This window comes from Dermacentor andersoni, chromosome 5 (genome assembly GCF_023375885.2).
Source record: "Dermacentor andersoni chromosome 5, qqDerAnde1_hic_scaffold, whole genome shotgun sequence".
NCBI lineage: Eukaryota > Metazoa > Arthropoda > Arachnida > Ixodida > Ixodidae > Dermacentor > Dermacentor andersoni.
In genome coordinates this window covers 2,624,461-2,640,204 of record NC_092818.1, presented here as the reverse complement: position 1 = coordinate 2,640,204, position 15,744 = coordinate 2,624,461, and the positions used below count along the sequence as shown (strand labels likewise).

The 15,744-nt window shown below is 44.8% G+C and overlaps 1 protein-coding gene and 1 long non-coding RNA gene across 2 annotated transcripts in view; one reads left to right on the top strand and one right to left on the bottom strand.

Moving 5' to 3' along the window:
• LOC126529900 (uncharacterized) overlaps positions 1-15,744 on the top strand; it is a 603,581-nt gene that overhangs the window by 37,913 nt on the left and 549,924 nt on the right. The gene's annotated exons all lie outside the window — the stretch shown is intronic.
• LOC126529904 (uncharacterized) lies at positions 13,306-15,301 on the bottom strand. Its single transcript, XR_008612275.2, has 2 exons — positions 14,968-15,301; positions 13,306-13,346 (listed from the first exon to the last, which is right to left on the bottom strand). It is a non-coding gene; the product is annotated as an uncharacterized lncRNA (long non-coding RNA).

The following is a 15,744-nucleotide window of genomic DNA, read 5'->3' as shown; positions in this document are numbered from 1 at the left end:
CTCATCAGGTTTCTGACCACCCTTCCCATACTTGCCCACTTTGATCCATCTGCACCGACCGAAGTCTACACTGGCGCAAGCAGCCATGGCATCGGCGTTGTTCTCGATCAACAGCAGAATGGTACGGAGTGCGTGATAGCTTACGCCAGCCGCCTGCTGTCACCTGCCGAGAGAAATTACCCCATCACCGAGTGGGAGTGCTTCGCTTTAGTTTGGGCTGTCGTCAAGTTCCGGCCATATTTGTACGGCCGTACATTTTCGGTCGTTACAGACCACCACGCACTCTGCCGGCTGTCTTCCCTTTGGGACCCAACAGGACGGCTTGGTGGCTGGGCTTTGTGGCTCCAGGAATTTGCATTTATTGTCAATTACAAGGCTGGATGCCTCCACAAGGACACTAACTGCCTCTCGTCACCCCGTGGATCCACTTGATCCTTCTGTGCAAGATCCAGTGACCTGCGTGATGGCTTTCACTGACATGACTGACATGCGCACCGAACAACAACGCAACGAGTCCTTACAGTCCATCATTGCCGGAGTGCAATCACTCCGACAGCACTGACGGCACATGCTGCATGTTCTTGCCACGCAACGGCATCTTCTACCACCGCAATATGAACGCTGATGGCCCTGAGTTGCTCCTTGGCCGTCCTCATCATCTGCAATCTGTTGCTCTTGAACAACTTCACAATGCACCGACGGTGGGACACCTTGAAGTTTTGCATACATACGATCATGTACAACGCCGGTTCTTCTGGCCAGGTCTCTACTGCTTTGTGCACTGTTATGTCGCAACTTGCGAAATGTGTCAGTGCCGGAAGAAACCTCCCCTACCACCTGTCGTATGACTCCATCCAGTTGAAGTTCCCTGTGAACCGTTCTCTCGCTTAGGCCTTGACTTACCTGGCACTTTTCCGACGACGACTAGAGCTAACAAGTCGACTGCCATCGCTACTGATTACATGACACGCTATGCGATAACAAAGGCGTTGCCGACTAGCTGTGCAACAGACGTCGTCGATATTCTCCTCCACGACGTCATTCTCCACCATGGTGCACCTCGACAGTTATTACAGACCGCAGCTGCTCATTCTTGTCTCTAGTTGTCGACGGCCTCGTCCGCTCTTGTGCCACTGAGCATAAGCTGTCCGCCTACCACCCACAAACAAACGGTCTTATGGAATGTCTCAACCGAACAATCACAGAGATGCTGTCGATGTAGGTCTCCAACGATCACCGCGACTGGGACACCACGCTGGCCTTACTGCCGTTTGTGTATAACTTGTCCCGACGTGACACTGCAGGATATTCACCCTTTTATCTTTTGTATGGTTGCAACCCCACTTTGCCCTTTGACATCATAATCCCTTCTGTGCCACGTGTTGCAACTCGATCATCGATCGCGCTCACAGGGCATGTCAAGTCGCCCGATCTCGTTTATTAGCCCCGCAGCATATACCAAAAGAGTTATGACTGATGCCATCGCGATTTTAAGTTCGCACCAGGTGCTTGGATGCTCCTTTGGTCACCATGTCGTCGGGTTGGCCTCTCCCAGAAGCTTCTCTCTCACTACACAGGGCCTTATGAAGTCCTAAGTCAAGTTAACAACGTAAATTACGAGATTTCACCACTTCAGTTTGATGCATCCTCAAGTCTGACGCCTGTTGATGTCGTGCATGTTTCGCGGCTGAAGCCATACTTCGCTCGCGACTCTTTGCATACCATGAGCCAAGACGGCGCTTCACCACCCGGGGGTCCTGTTACGGAAGGATGAAAAAAGAGAGGAAGAAGACCGCAGCACGCTGGCTGCTGCGTGCTGTTGGTGGTCAGCCATCTTAACTACTCTGCCTCATCTTGTATATTGACACGTGTACTTCTTTATCTTTATTGGGTGACCACTTCTCGCCACCTAACAAATGTTATCGCACAGCACAGGACGCGCCTGCATGTAAAAGAAGTTTCTGGAATGTTATCGATGGTTCCATCCACTGTCTCTCACTGCAACTTGTGTTATCTGATTGCATGTGTGCGCGACGCGAATAATGTGGAACATTGTGGAAGGCACGCAGGTCCCAGTGACTGCTCTGGAACATTCGACGACAGATGTATAAAAGCCGATGCGCTTGACCCGCTCATCAGATTTTCGACGACCGCCGATTGTGTTCGCCGCTACCATCCTTCTTTGAGTGTAGCCTCTTTTGAGGGCACAAGTTCGCCCAATAAAACGCTTGTTTCGTCAATCATAGTTTTGCTGCCTTCTCAACCGTCACTACCACGTGACAATATATATTGTAAATACAGTCTTTCTATACTCCCAACATCCCCGTAACAGTATGCTTTGCCTCTGGCATGTTCATGATCTCCGATGGTATATAAAACTGATGCAGACTAAGCTTCACAAAGAATTATGTTCCGTCTCTTCCTTACAGGCTGCTGTGTTTCAGCTAAATCTGCTTTTCCTGTGTCCAGTGGTCTTGTCGCTCAATTAGTGCTTGCCTGTTTCTGTTACACTGCAACCTCTCTTCTCCTCTCTCCTCTTGTCCTCCTGTCCTTTTACACTGCTGCAAACTTTTAGATTTCAATACTCGAATGATTAATACAAAGATTGATGCTACCATATATGTGACGGCTGTCATGACGGCAATAATTTAGGTGGACCTGAAACTAAATGAAAAAACAAAAAACAAAACAGGCATTTGTGAATAGGAATAACTTCCTTGTGACAAAACTGACTCCATGCTAAACTTTGCCTCAAGGAAATTGGTCTTAAAAGTCTCAAACCCATTTGCGCATACTGCATAAGCCAAGTTTTCCACTCGTCAAAACAGCAGCCGCCACAAAGTGTTAGGAAAGAGGCAAAGAAACCATGCCTTTGCATTCGTACTCTCCTCACAAAGCTTGTGTCATATACGCAATCACTCACCATACACAAACACATTGGTCAACACTGCAATGTTTGGAAGAACCCGAACCAACACTATGTAGCCATTTACCTGCAGTATGCCTCCTGTAACATGAATCCCCACTGTGCTTGGAATCTACATAACTTTTTTTAATTTCTCAGGCATTTGGTGGTAGAGGCCAATGCATTAGACAGAAATCCTGCTACACTGCAGCAATGTTCAGAATGTAGTATGAAGTACTCTGTCTGGCTGGAAGTTGAAGATAGAAATTGTATTAGTCGTTAAAATGTAGTAGCCAGTATTGAAACTACACATGCACTCAAGGCTGAGCCACATCATGAGAACACGGAAGAGCAGACACACACTTGAGCTGCGTTGTGTAGCTTTACCAACAAGCCCAGCTGTACACTGAAGTAAGGCATGTTTTGGGCTAGTCAGCTCGTAGCTTCAGCAAAATTTTAAACTCTGCGAGGAAGACAGGACATGAACAAAAACATAGATGCATGCACAAAGTGTAGACTTCCGACTGGCTTTGTTTGGTGAAGGCAGAGAGTTTATAAGGTTCTTCAATATGGCAAAACAAAGAACATTCGCAATGAAATTGTGCACGAGGAAGTGACAAAAAATAGCAAGGCCACCTGTGCATTAAGAGCGCAGTAGAGTCCCAATGTGCCCATCTAAGAATTCTATTTCTTTCCTTGATAGGGATCAAGAAGGTGAGCTAACTTAGTTGTCACACCTTTTAGCGATGTGGAATGCCTTGATGACTTCTCTTTCTGTTCTTGAGTTTGCCTTCGAAAGGAATTTATTCTGTTCCTCATAAGGCAGGCAGCTTTTGCTGTCGCAGCTCCTGCACTGCAAGAGGAGATTCTCAAGGAAAGAATTGAAGTCTTAGATGGGCACATTAAGACTCTCCTGCACTCTTAATGCATACATGGCCTTGATATTTTTCGTCAATACCTCGTGCACAAATTATTTGCAATTGCTCCTTGTTTTGCTATATTGAAGTACCTTATATATTCTTTGCTTTCACAAAATAAAACCAGTTGGAAGCCTGTGCTTTGTGTGTGTCTATGTTTCAGTTCACGTCCTGTCTTCCTCGCGCAGTTTAATATTTTGCCTAAGCAGTTGTCTAGCTTGTGTATACGATGAGTAATTAATATTATGATGACTGCAGCACAGCAATGGTCTAGTGGCATAGTGTCGACATAGTATAGAGATGGTACTAAGTTAAAAATTTGGAAATGCCATAAATTGTGCAATCAACCCTTATCCCTCGATTTCCTACAGCTGCAGAGCACTTGACCACTGCAGCAGTCAAGCATGCTGTATATTGGGCAGTGCCAGGAATTGCGAGATCGAGACAGGCTGCCACTAGAAGTTCCTTGGGCCAGGTGATAACTCAAATACATCCAAATATTTCTATATTTCACTATATAAACCTTTGTAGAATGAGGAGAGAGAGAGAGAGAAACTTTATTGAAATTGTAAAAATTTGAAGGAGGGGTGGTCGGAGCCTCTCATTCCAGGGCCCCACTGGCCTCTGCCACCTGCCTGACCTGGCTGATTAAGGACTTTTGTCCTGCCAGGTCGGAGCTGGCGAGCTGTGCCTCCCACTGCTCCATTGTCCTACTGGTATTTGGCCTATGAGGGTGCTTAGTGCACTCCCAGGTTATGTGTATTAGGGTAGGTATGCCACCGCACCAAGGACAGTTGGCCCTATAACGAGTGGGATACATGACGTTTAGCAACTTTAAATGGGGGAACACTCCGGTCTGTATTTTACGCCAATCGGCGGCCTCTTCCCCGTTAAGTTGTGGGTGAGGCGGCGGGTATTTTCTTCGGACTCCACGCTGATCAGCAAGGATGTCTTTGGCATTTAAATTGGTGGAATTTTGTGAGGGGTAGTGCGGGTGGTTGGGGTTAGAAGAGGACACCGTCGCTCGGTTAGTGAACCCTCGAGCTAACGCGTTAGCCTTTTCGTTCCCCTGTACCCCCGCGTGGCCCGGGCACCAGAGTAGGCGATGATGGTGGTTGAAAGATTTGGGGATTATCGCGAGGCTAGCCGCAGTCACGTGCCCCTTGAGAAACATGCGACATGTCTCCTGGGAGTCCGTGACCACGACCGAGTCCCTTTGCGAACGCTCCGCGTGAGCGATCGCCACTGCTAATATTTCAGCCGAGGTGGGGGATCCCGCCGTGGCCGACGCGGTAATATGCTGTTGGCTGATAGCGTTCACGACTGCCAGGGCGTACCTCCTTTGGTAGCGCTGCCCAGTCGCCTCTGCATACAGAGCTGCATCTGTGTAGTACGTGTTGTACCTATGGTTATTAGAGTAGGCTGATTGAATGTGTTGTGCGTGTGCTTTGCGCCTTTCTTTGTTGTACTCGGGATGCATATTCTTTGGAATTGGGGCTACTGTAATTTTGGATCTCATCGAAGGAGGGAGAGGTACGGCCTGCTCTGTGAGATAAATGGGGTATGCTGGGATATTGAGTCTAGCCAATATTGCCCTACCAGTTTTTGTGAAGCTGAGGCGCTCCCTCTGTCGCATCAGGGTGGCTTGCCTCAGTTCGTCGAAAGTATTGTGCACTCCCAAAGCTAACATGCGCTCCGTTGAAGTACATTTAGGTAGGCCCAGAGCAGCTTTGAAAGCGGTTCGGATTATTGTGTTAGCCTGCTTTTCCTCCTCCCTGTTCAGGATTTGGTACGGTAAGCCATACGTTATTCGACTAACCACTAAAGCCTGTACGAGCCTTAGGGTATCGTCTTCTCGCATTCCCGCTTTTCGATACGTCACGCGACGTATCATTTGGGCTATGTTGTTGGCTGTGGATTTGAGGGTCTTGAGTGTCTGTACTGCTCTCCCGTCGCTCTGAAGCCACAATCCCAGGACTCGCATCATGGGTACCTCTCGGACTGATTGGCCCTCAACCACGATGTTAATCGATCCTCTGGATTTGTAGCCTTTCGCGTGTATCTGGATAACCTCAGATTTTTCGGGTGCGCACTTCAGGCCACTCCATCTAGAAAATTTCTCCACCGCTAATACTGCACTTTGGAGCGTATATTCCTTATCCCCCAGTGAACCTCTGCTCGTCCACAGCGTGATGTCGTCTGCGTAGAGCGTGTAACCTAGGTCGGGTATCCGATCCAGATCGCGCGCGAGGCGACACATCGCCATGTTGAAGAGAAAATGAGGAACTTTTCAAGGGTGAAGTTGTTTCACACAAAGGAAAACTATTACTAAATAGTGACCAGTTCCTTTTGCTTTGTAAGCCGGATTGCATGTGTTTGGCATTGCTTACTGACTCTTAATTATTCTCGCTGTCCAATACAAGCATATGCACTCACATATGTTTTCAAACAAAATTATTGTGTGGAGCCATGTTTGTGGTGGAATAAAATTGGTCCCAATACAGAGCTTTGTGCCACACCAGATCTTACTAGCGATCGCGGAGAAGAAAGTTAATTAGTAGTTACAAATTGGTACCGGTTAGTTAAGAATTTACTAATCCAATTCGTAGTCCTGTCAATTCGAAGTTTACTGTCGTTTGTGTATCGGACCAAGCCGATGTCCCCTGGCCTGGGCGGTCCCTGGCGCTTCACCTAGTGGTGGCCTTTGAAAATAGCAGTGTGGCACCAGTGGTTGCATCAGGATCTAGGCTCATGAAGATAGACAGCAACGTGCACAGGGCAAGGAGTTTGGTGGCCTGGTACTCGTCACATTTGTGGAGAACACTATAGTTTTTGTGAGTCCTAGCCCCTACCTAGGGCACCAGTCTGTGCACTGCGCGTGTGTGTGTATATATATATATATATATATATATATATATATATATATATATATATATATATATAATATGTTGTGCAGGATTGCTCGTTGGCAGCACGTGCTCATGCAGCAGCTGACGGGCCTTCGATGTGTTTCGCCCTGGTAGTGCGGTCGTCTTTGTGGTTCTAGAGCTGCGCTGGCATTGCCCAAGAACAGGATATATCGGCATGGTGCAGAATTGCAGAGTGGGGCGCTCCATTCTATTCCCACTTCATTCCTTCAGAGTTGTGGTTTATGTGATTCCAGTCCTTTTGTTGGGGTTCTGACAGTTGAACCATTCCCACTCCTTGAGTGGTCGAACTAATCTGCTCCAATCCTCCAATTACAGTAAATAAAACGCTTTCTGTATAGTTACTTACTACTTGCGCCCCGATGCGATAGCGTAGAGGTAGAGCATCTGCCTCACATGCAAAAGGACTGTGATTCAAATCCCGGTGCCACGCAATTTTCCACTGGACAAAAAAAAATCCACATGTTGATACAGCTGTATAAACAGGCCTGGTGGCCTGACCCCGGTGACCAGAACCGGTAATGCACTCCCTCACCAGAACAGGATTGGCCACCTTGGTGCAGTACTTGGCCAGTCCTTGACCTTCTGTATGAATAGAACAATCAAACCTCGGCCCTCAGTCCCCAGCAGCTACTAAGCAACTGACCATTGCGGCGGTCAGACCTGTGATGCAGCAGAGCGTGCTAAGAATCTCTGGATCTGGACAGGTCGCCATTGGAATCTGAACCTGGCAATGTTTAACGCTAGAACGTTTTCTAGTGAGGAGAGTCTAACAGTGCTATTGGAGGAATTAGCGGGCATTAAATGGGATATAATAGAGCTCAGTGAGGTTGAGAGGACAAATGAAGCATATACAGTGCTAAAAAGCGGGCACATGCTGTGCCACCAGGGCTTAGCGGAGAGACGAGAACTAGGAGTCGGATTCCTGTTTAATAAGGATATAGCTGGTAACATACAGGAATTGTATAGCATTAACGAGAGGGTGGCAGGTCTTGCTGTGAAACTTAATAAGAGGTACAAATTGAAGGTCATACAGGTCTACGCCCCTACATCTAGTCATGATAACCAGGAAGTCGAAAGCTTCTATGAAGACGTGGAATCGAGCTAGGTAAAGTCAAAACAAAATACAGTATACTGATGGGCGATTTCAATGCCAGGGTAGGCAAGAAGCAGGCTGGAGAAAAGTCATTGGGGGAATATGGGAAAGGTTCTAGGAATAGTAGGGAAGAGTTATTAGTAGTTATTAGTATTAGAATGGAATAATTTGCGGACAATGAATACCTTCTTCCGCAAGCGGGATAACCGAAAGTGGACGTGGAGGAGCCCTAATGGCGAGACTAAAAATGATATAGACCTCATACCCTGTGCTAACCCTGGCATCATACAAGATGTGTATGTGCTTGGCAAGGTGCGCTGCAGTGACCATAGGATGGTAAGATCTCGAATTAGCCTAGACTTGAGGAGGGAATGGAAAAAACTGGTACATAAGAAGCCGATCAATGAGTAAGCGGTAAGAGGGGAAATAGAGGAATTTCGGATCAAGCTACAGAAGAGGTATAGGGCTTTAACTAGGGAAGAGAACCTTAGTGTTGAAGCAATGAACGAAAATCTTATGGGCATCATTAAGGAGTATGCAATAGAAGTCAGTTGTAACTTCGTTAGACAGGATACCAGTAAGCTATCGCAGGAGACGAAAGATCTAATTTTAATACCACCCCTTATACATAGCTTTCATTGATTACAAGTGTTTGATTCAGTCAAAACCTCAGCAGTCATGCAGGCATTATGCAATTGGGGTGTAGACGAGCCATGTGTAAAAATAGTGAAAGATATCTACAGCAGCTCCAAAGCCACCGTAGTCCTACATAAAGAAAGCAACAAAATCCCAATCAAAAAAGGCGTCAGGCAGGGAGATATGATCTCTCCAATGATATTCACAGCGTGTTTTCAGGACGTATTCAGAGACCTGGATTGGGAAGAATTGGGGATAAGAGTTAATGGGAGATTACCCTGGTAAGTTGCGATTCGCCGATGATGGTGCCTTGCTTAGTAACTCAGGGGACCAATTGCAATGCATGCTCACTGACCTGGAGAGGCAAAGCAGAAGGGTGGGTCTAAAAATTAATCTCTAGAAAACTAAAGTAATGTTTAACAGTCTCGGAAGAGAACAGCAGTTTACGATAGGTAGCGAGGCACTGGAAGTGGTAAGGAAATACATCTACTTAGGGCAGGTAGTGAACGCAGATCTGGATCATGAGACTGAAATAATCAGAAGAATAAGAATGGGCTGGGGTGCGTTTGGCAGCCATGCTCAGATCATGAACAGCAGGTTGCCATTATCCCTGAAGAGAAAAGTGTATAACTGGTGTGTCTTACCAGTACTCACCTACGGGGCAGAAACCTGGAGGCTTACAAAAAGGGTTCTACTTAAACTGAGGACGACACATCGAGCTATGGAAAGAAGAATGATGGGTGTAACGTTAAGGGGATAAGATGAGAGCAGATTGGGTGAGGGAACAAACGCGAGTTAATGATATCTTACTTGAAATCAAGAAAAATGGGCATGGGCAGGGCACGTAATGAGGTGGGAAGATAACCGATGGTCATTAAGGGTTATGGACTGGATTCCAAGAGAGGGGAAGCGTAGCAGGCGGCAGCAGAAAGTTAGGTGGGCGGATGAGAAGTTTGCAGGGACAGCATGGCCACAATTAGCGCATGACCGGGGCAGTTGCTGTTTATTCAAGCATTTTGCAAATGTGGCTCGCTTCTACGCACCCCTTCTTATCTCTAAAAAAAAAACAGAAATGAACATCCAGTATTCTTTTTTAACTTTCACTAAGCTTATCGTATAGCTCAGTGTTAACATACAGGTTAACATACAGTATTTACAGGTGAGGTTACAGAAAGCAGTAATAATTGACAGTAAACATTGCTTGGGTGGTGAAAAACATGGGAATCAGGTCATTTTATTTTCGACAATTTTTTTTGGCATAGGAGGCTAAGCAAATGGTGATGTAGCAACACTGTAAAGACTGAATAAGATGGATGTGGAATGCCTTGATGACTTCTCTTTCTGTTTTTTATTTTGCCTTCGAAAGGAATTTATTCTGTTCCAGATAAGGGAGGCAGCTTTTGCATCTGCAACAGAACATTGGTGGATGTTGTGTGAAGCACTTTCTCCATGCTTTTTCACTACCTGAGCAAGGTAACTTTCTTGGTGCTTCATCACGCAATTTATACAATCAACTTCCATTAATTCTACCCTCACGAGACTGACGGGTCGAATTAAGATGCAAAAACCTGCTGATGCACCGTTGATACATTTGGCAATATGTGCTTGAGTAACACGCCTCTGAAACGAACGTGCATCAAATTTCTATTTGTCCACAGTATAAAACTAAAGTAGAAATGACTTAACTCCAAACCAAAGTAGAAACCTACGCGTACCTCATTTTTTAGAATGCCAGCTGATTTTCCAAAGCCAGCTTCGCCGTATTACAGCCATGATATGTGGTAAAGCATATGAAGGGTGCAACCACGGTTTTAGTTTCGCAATCGATTGCACAGCTAGGCAATTTTCGTCTCAATGTCCTTTGAAAACAAAAAGTGTTCGTTAGAATCAGATAAGTACCACAATCGGACATCGTCAGCTACCGTTACTGCTTGAAAATCATTCACGGGTGGGTCAAAAATAGGCATTTCAGAGAGATGGCATTTGTTTAACGCATTCACTGTCCCCTAAGCTCTACTGAGACATGGGCTGCCACTAAAAGGGGTCATTATTGGGGTGTGGTCAAGTTCGCATTATCCGGCGAATGCCAGTTTTAGGATCGAAATAATGAATGTTTAATCCCATAGAAATGCATGGGCGTCGGCCAGGATCGAATTAACTGAAAAAATTAAATTAACCGGAGTCAGATTATTGGAAGTTTACTATACACCCTTTTCTGTTCTCCAAGAAGTTGCCATTTTAATATGTAGTTTTCTTCTATCAGTGTGGCAATGGTGCTAAATTTAGCATTTGTTTGAATCATCCATTGTTCCAAGGACAAGCTACAAAGTAGGAGCACACTTTGAGACTTGAAACATTTCCACATATAAAGGCAGGGCATGTTAACATCTGTGCAATTAACATAAGTTGGCTGTATTGTCTGCAAAGCATGTGGTTGCTTTTTTGGAATGTGGTCTTTCTGTAAAACAAAGTTGCATTTGTTTCAAATAAACTGCTGAACCATTGCTTGTGTGTTTTCCTGTGCTCTCTGTGCTGATTGCGCTTTTGAAAGTGCAGTGAGCAACTTGCAGACTGAAATGCACAAGGCTTCACTTTATCATGCCAGGAAGCATTTTGGCTTGACAAAGGAGCCTTAATTAACCCCTTCCATGCACACACTTTTTTTGTATAAACACATCAAATGAAAGACAGTGACCTCTTCTTATGTATTTTAAAGCCTGGCAGTGTTAAAGACAGAGTGAATTTGTACAAATACAATTTACTGTTAAGTATTGCTGCTAAAACCTCATGCTTGTGTATAGTATATGCATGCAGTGCTGGCTATGCCGTGGTAGAGCCGTGAAACAGCTTTCACTACACTGTTTGCTATAGCATTGCTGTGTTCTGCAACCTGAGGTCAAAACTATAAATCTCTAGATGTTCAGCAGCACAATTGACAGATATTTCCGTATGTTCGATGCACTCCTGGCCAGGGACTTCTCGTCCTGTAGGCAAAATAGATGGCTGCCTCGGACGCTGTTTTGGAAAGAGCGCAGCGTACCTCGAAAGCTTGCTCACAATGCTTCACCAGCAGGTTTTGCCAGCGAGAGTGGAGGGGGGCACAATAATTTGACTTTACATGGTGCGGCACAATACCTTAAAATGCTGCTGCTTCTGGCTTCCACTTACTATGACATGCTGGTGCACCTCAACATGGAGCAACCCCATTTTACTAAAATTCTGAATTCTTCTACCAACATGGTGTGGTGTGGCTATCTATGATCACTGTATAAAACCGGGGCAAACAGCATGTCTAAAGAGTACAAAAGCTGGTATAACTGTAATGAATGACCTGCAGTCATCCGAAATGTGCAAAATCGCAAGAATTGGTCAAACTCAAACACTGCAGAGTTTAAGTAGTCCTGGCACAATTTTTTTCTTATGCGTGTGTAGCTGTCATTCAGTTAACTACACTACAAAACTTCAAATTCCTTCTATGCGCCACAAATATATCCTTAACGCCAACATTTAAACATGTGCCAAAGGCAGTGTGGCCCCATAATCTGGTGACAACATTGCATGGTAGGTCACAAACAAATGATGCACGCTGCAGTTCATGAGTAAGCCATGCCATTATTAGGTCATTGAAAACTGAGCATGTTAGGACCACTATGCAGCACAACATTGGTCTTTCTGTCTTGGTGCACACTGTGGAGTGGGTGCACGTTAGAAACCTCAGGCGATTAAAGTTAAGCCGGAGTCCGCAACTATGGCATGCCTCGTAATCGTATCGTGGTTGTGACTTATAGAACACTAGAAGTAAATTAATTTTAATTTAGATGTTTGAGAAGAGTCATAAGAAAATTTATTTAGTGAAGCAAGTCTTAGCACACATTAAGAATCGCTCAAAGCACATGCAGCTTTCAGTGGCATGGTGTGGCCATAAAAGCTGCCATTTGGAACCAGATTAATATAAAAAAATTCAGTCCAAAAGTTTAATGTCAGTGCTCCTTTACATGTAAGCATGAGGGACACATATTTAAAGGCATCATCTAAATCCTGTGGAAGTATTTATTGGTGAATATCAAATGGCCCACATCTAAGGAAGTTATAGGGTGTTATGATAACAGGAAGCCACAAGATTTTTGTTGTGCGCTCTTCCTATATAGGAAGAGTGCACAATATAGGGCAGCAACAAAATAGTTGGGCCTAGTGAAGAATTCATTCAAGATCCTTGCCAATTTGGCAGGTTCACTATGATTAGAGATAATGAAGGCCAAGCACCTTGAAATGCATGCCCAAACCTCATCAGCATTGCATCACTTATTTCAAATAACTTTCATTTTGTCATTTTGCCAGATTAAAAGTTCTCAAAAACCTGCTTGACTGGTTTCAAGGACTTTTCGAGAACGGTTTGGTTCCATTCGAATGCAGCATTGTCAGTCTTTAGTGAACTAGACCCACCTTTACTGATATGCAATTAGGTAGATCAAAGCAGATGCTGTGAAAGTGCATGTGCAAGAGTGTTTGGAGTGGGCATTCCTGGGTTATGTTGCCAAGAAGGGAGTTTTGAGCTTAATGCACACAGCAGCTATAGATATGAAAACCAGCACTTTATTATTTTTTTAGATACCACAGACCTTTAGCAGGGCTTGAGCTAATGCTGGTCATAATCTACTATAATTTCTACCATATATGGCCCTTGTCATCACAAGTTTTTTTATGGTCCTACAGTTTATTCCCGCCGTGTACAATCAAAATCTCTGCCAAAGACAACAGAAACAGTATGATTGGAAACTGCAGAATTCTCCATCTGCGGAGGTGGCTGGCTGATTGCCGTATTAGATGCTTTGTGAGCTGGCATTGATGTGTAAATCTCAACTCATCTGCAAGCATACAAAATAGGCTTTGGGATACTTTTACCACAAGAAGAGAGACTAGAATGACTGTTGCCTGTGACATATGGCACATACCCATGACGAGGGATCGGCTAGGATTCCCCATGAATACAACATCAAATAGCTTTATATTCCCACTAACTTGATAGTACATAATACTGATATGTAACAAAAATAAACAACAAAGTAACTGAAAAACGAACAGGTCTACTACGATTGAGCCACAAGGGGAAGATAGAAACATTTGTGTTAATTGTATGAAAAAAATGTGCCTAAGATGTCATCTTCCCAGCAGCAACAATATGATCATGCACAAACTAGCATTGCTCTTCAGGCACACACCAGGCTGCTCATACCATTTTCTACAAGATTTGAAGCCCAACAGGCAAAAGGGGTGAATACCTTCAGCATAAAAGAAGAAAGTTATTCTATTCCATATCCTCACATGAAACACAGCAATATTGTTACAAGCCATTTTCACACATTGAAGGTATCAGCAATGTGATAAAGACAATTGAAGCACTGATGTTCTTATTTCCATTGCAATACAAACCTACACTTGGTCATATGAAGGTGCATGTGCCAAATTCAACCGTGTACTGTTATGAGGCACATGGAACAGACATTCCAAGGAAGTGAAATATTTGTAATGCAGTTACTTAATTTGTCCAGTCAGAAGAGCAATGCGCTAAATACAAAAAAAAAACCCTACAGGCCCACTATGCAATGCTTTTGCCAAACTATCCCAAACTTCAATGTGTGCAAGTCCACAATGACCAGGAAAAGAAGTAAACAAATTTCTTGAAGATGGAATGAAAAAGAAATGTTGCAACAATTGAGAAATGAGTTCTTTGCTCTTTAGTGGCACACGGACAGACAGTCGGTGGGCACAATTTGAACTTGAACTCATGGCAGTGTTGCAGGGGCAAATACCACTCATACTTCCGAGAAGCGTCAGTTACAATGCTGAGTTGGAAGGGAAACTTTACAAATACTTCTTCGGAAGTTCAAACATCTGACCAGTAAGTAGTTGAGCATGACTAGGAGAAATATGATCAATTTCACAAATAGCACCATTCCAAAAGAACTGGCACACTGCATTGATTTCTCAGGTGACAACTATTTTTCGAAAAGCCTCTGCGCGCGTTAATACAATCTGAGGCAGCTTAAATCTAGGTCACATGGAATCGAAAAATACAGCAGCGGGTGTAACACTTAAATGTGCTATCTCGCGAACATGAGCGAAAACTTCAATTTGAAAAGGTTTGCTCGAAAGGAAAACTCACGGCCGTAACGCTGCTGCCCATCGCCAGTTGTGTGAAAAAAAAAAAAAAAAAAACATCTGCACGATCAATAGACACTTCGTCGATATTTGAAGCAGATCGTTAGTGGATATCAAGAAATGTGCACTGGATAAGAGCGAAACATCTAACCGACTGACTGACGGAAGTAAGGCTTACAGGATAAGTTTTCTCTATCTGCACCGATAATGCAGCACGTACTGTGCAATTAAATCGCCCGTAATGCTCAGCAATTACCGCACTCGATTGAAGTCACCATCGCAGCGAAGCGCTATTTATTTCAGTACCACGAAAAACAAGGTATTCACCTAAGTACAGCGGCGGTTTACCTGTCGGCAAGCCCCTAACTCGCATATGACGAAAGCAAAAGTCACGGAGTCCAAACCCACGATTTCTCAAGTCAAACTGCGCTCGCACGAATATCGCGCACGTTATACGCTTTCGACATGCACAAAAGCGCGCGCAGAAAGTCTTGCAGCCGACACGACGGCAATGGCTAGTCTAGGTTCGAGAGTAGCTCTTTCAAAAAAGTAAAAACAAGCAACAATGTGACGTCACATCCTGCGAAAAAGAGTTGTTCTCCTTTCTCACCTTCTCTCAGCTCACGCATGCGCAGCGATCACGGAGCACTCGGGGGCGATGTTCAGGTGTTGGAGGAGCCGAAAGTTGTTTACCCGCCCAGTGTTGCCACAACGCATAGCATCGCCGCTTTCTTTAAACTACATCGGCGCATGAATGTCTCAAACACATAAAAAAGACCAGAAATCATTTCTAAACAAAACTTTACGCGTTTTTGGAGTGTTCCGTAATTCAAAAGCGATAATAATTGTCGTTAAAGTTTTTTTTTTGTCATGTGTTTCACGACAGCGCATTTGCCTCGTCTAGCCACACTGATAACAACGCAGCGACTCGCCGGCGGCGGCCGGCCTGTCTTCGCTCCATGTAGCGCAGCCCGACGAACATACAGCGTCGCGCCGCTGCAGATTTTCTGCCGCCCGAACTTCGTCGTGAAAGTTCGCTCCATGTATTCTGGCCTTTACTCAAGCGCTCGCCGCATCGCGATGCAATGCGCTGCGAGTTTTCCC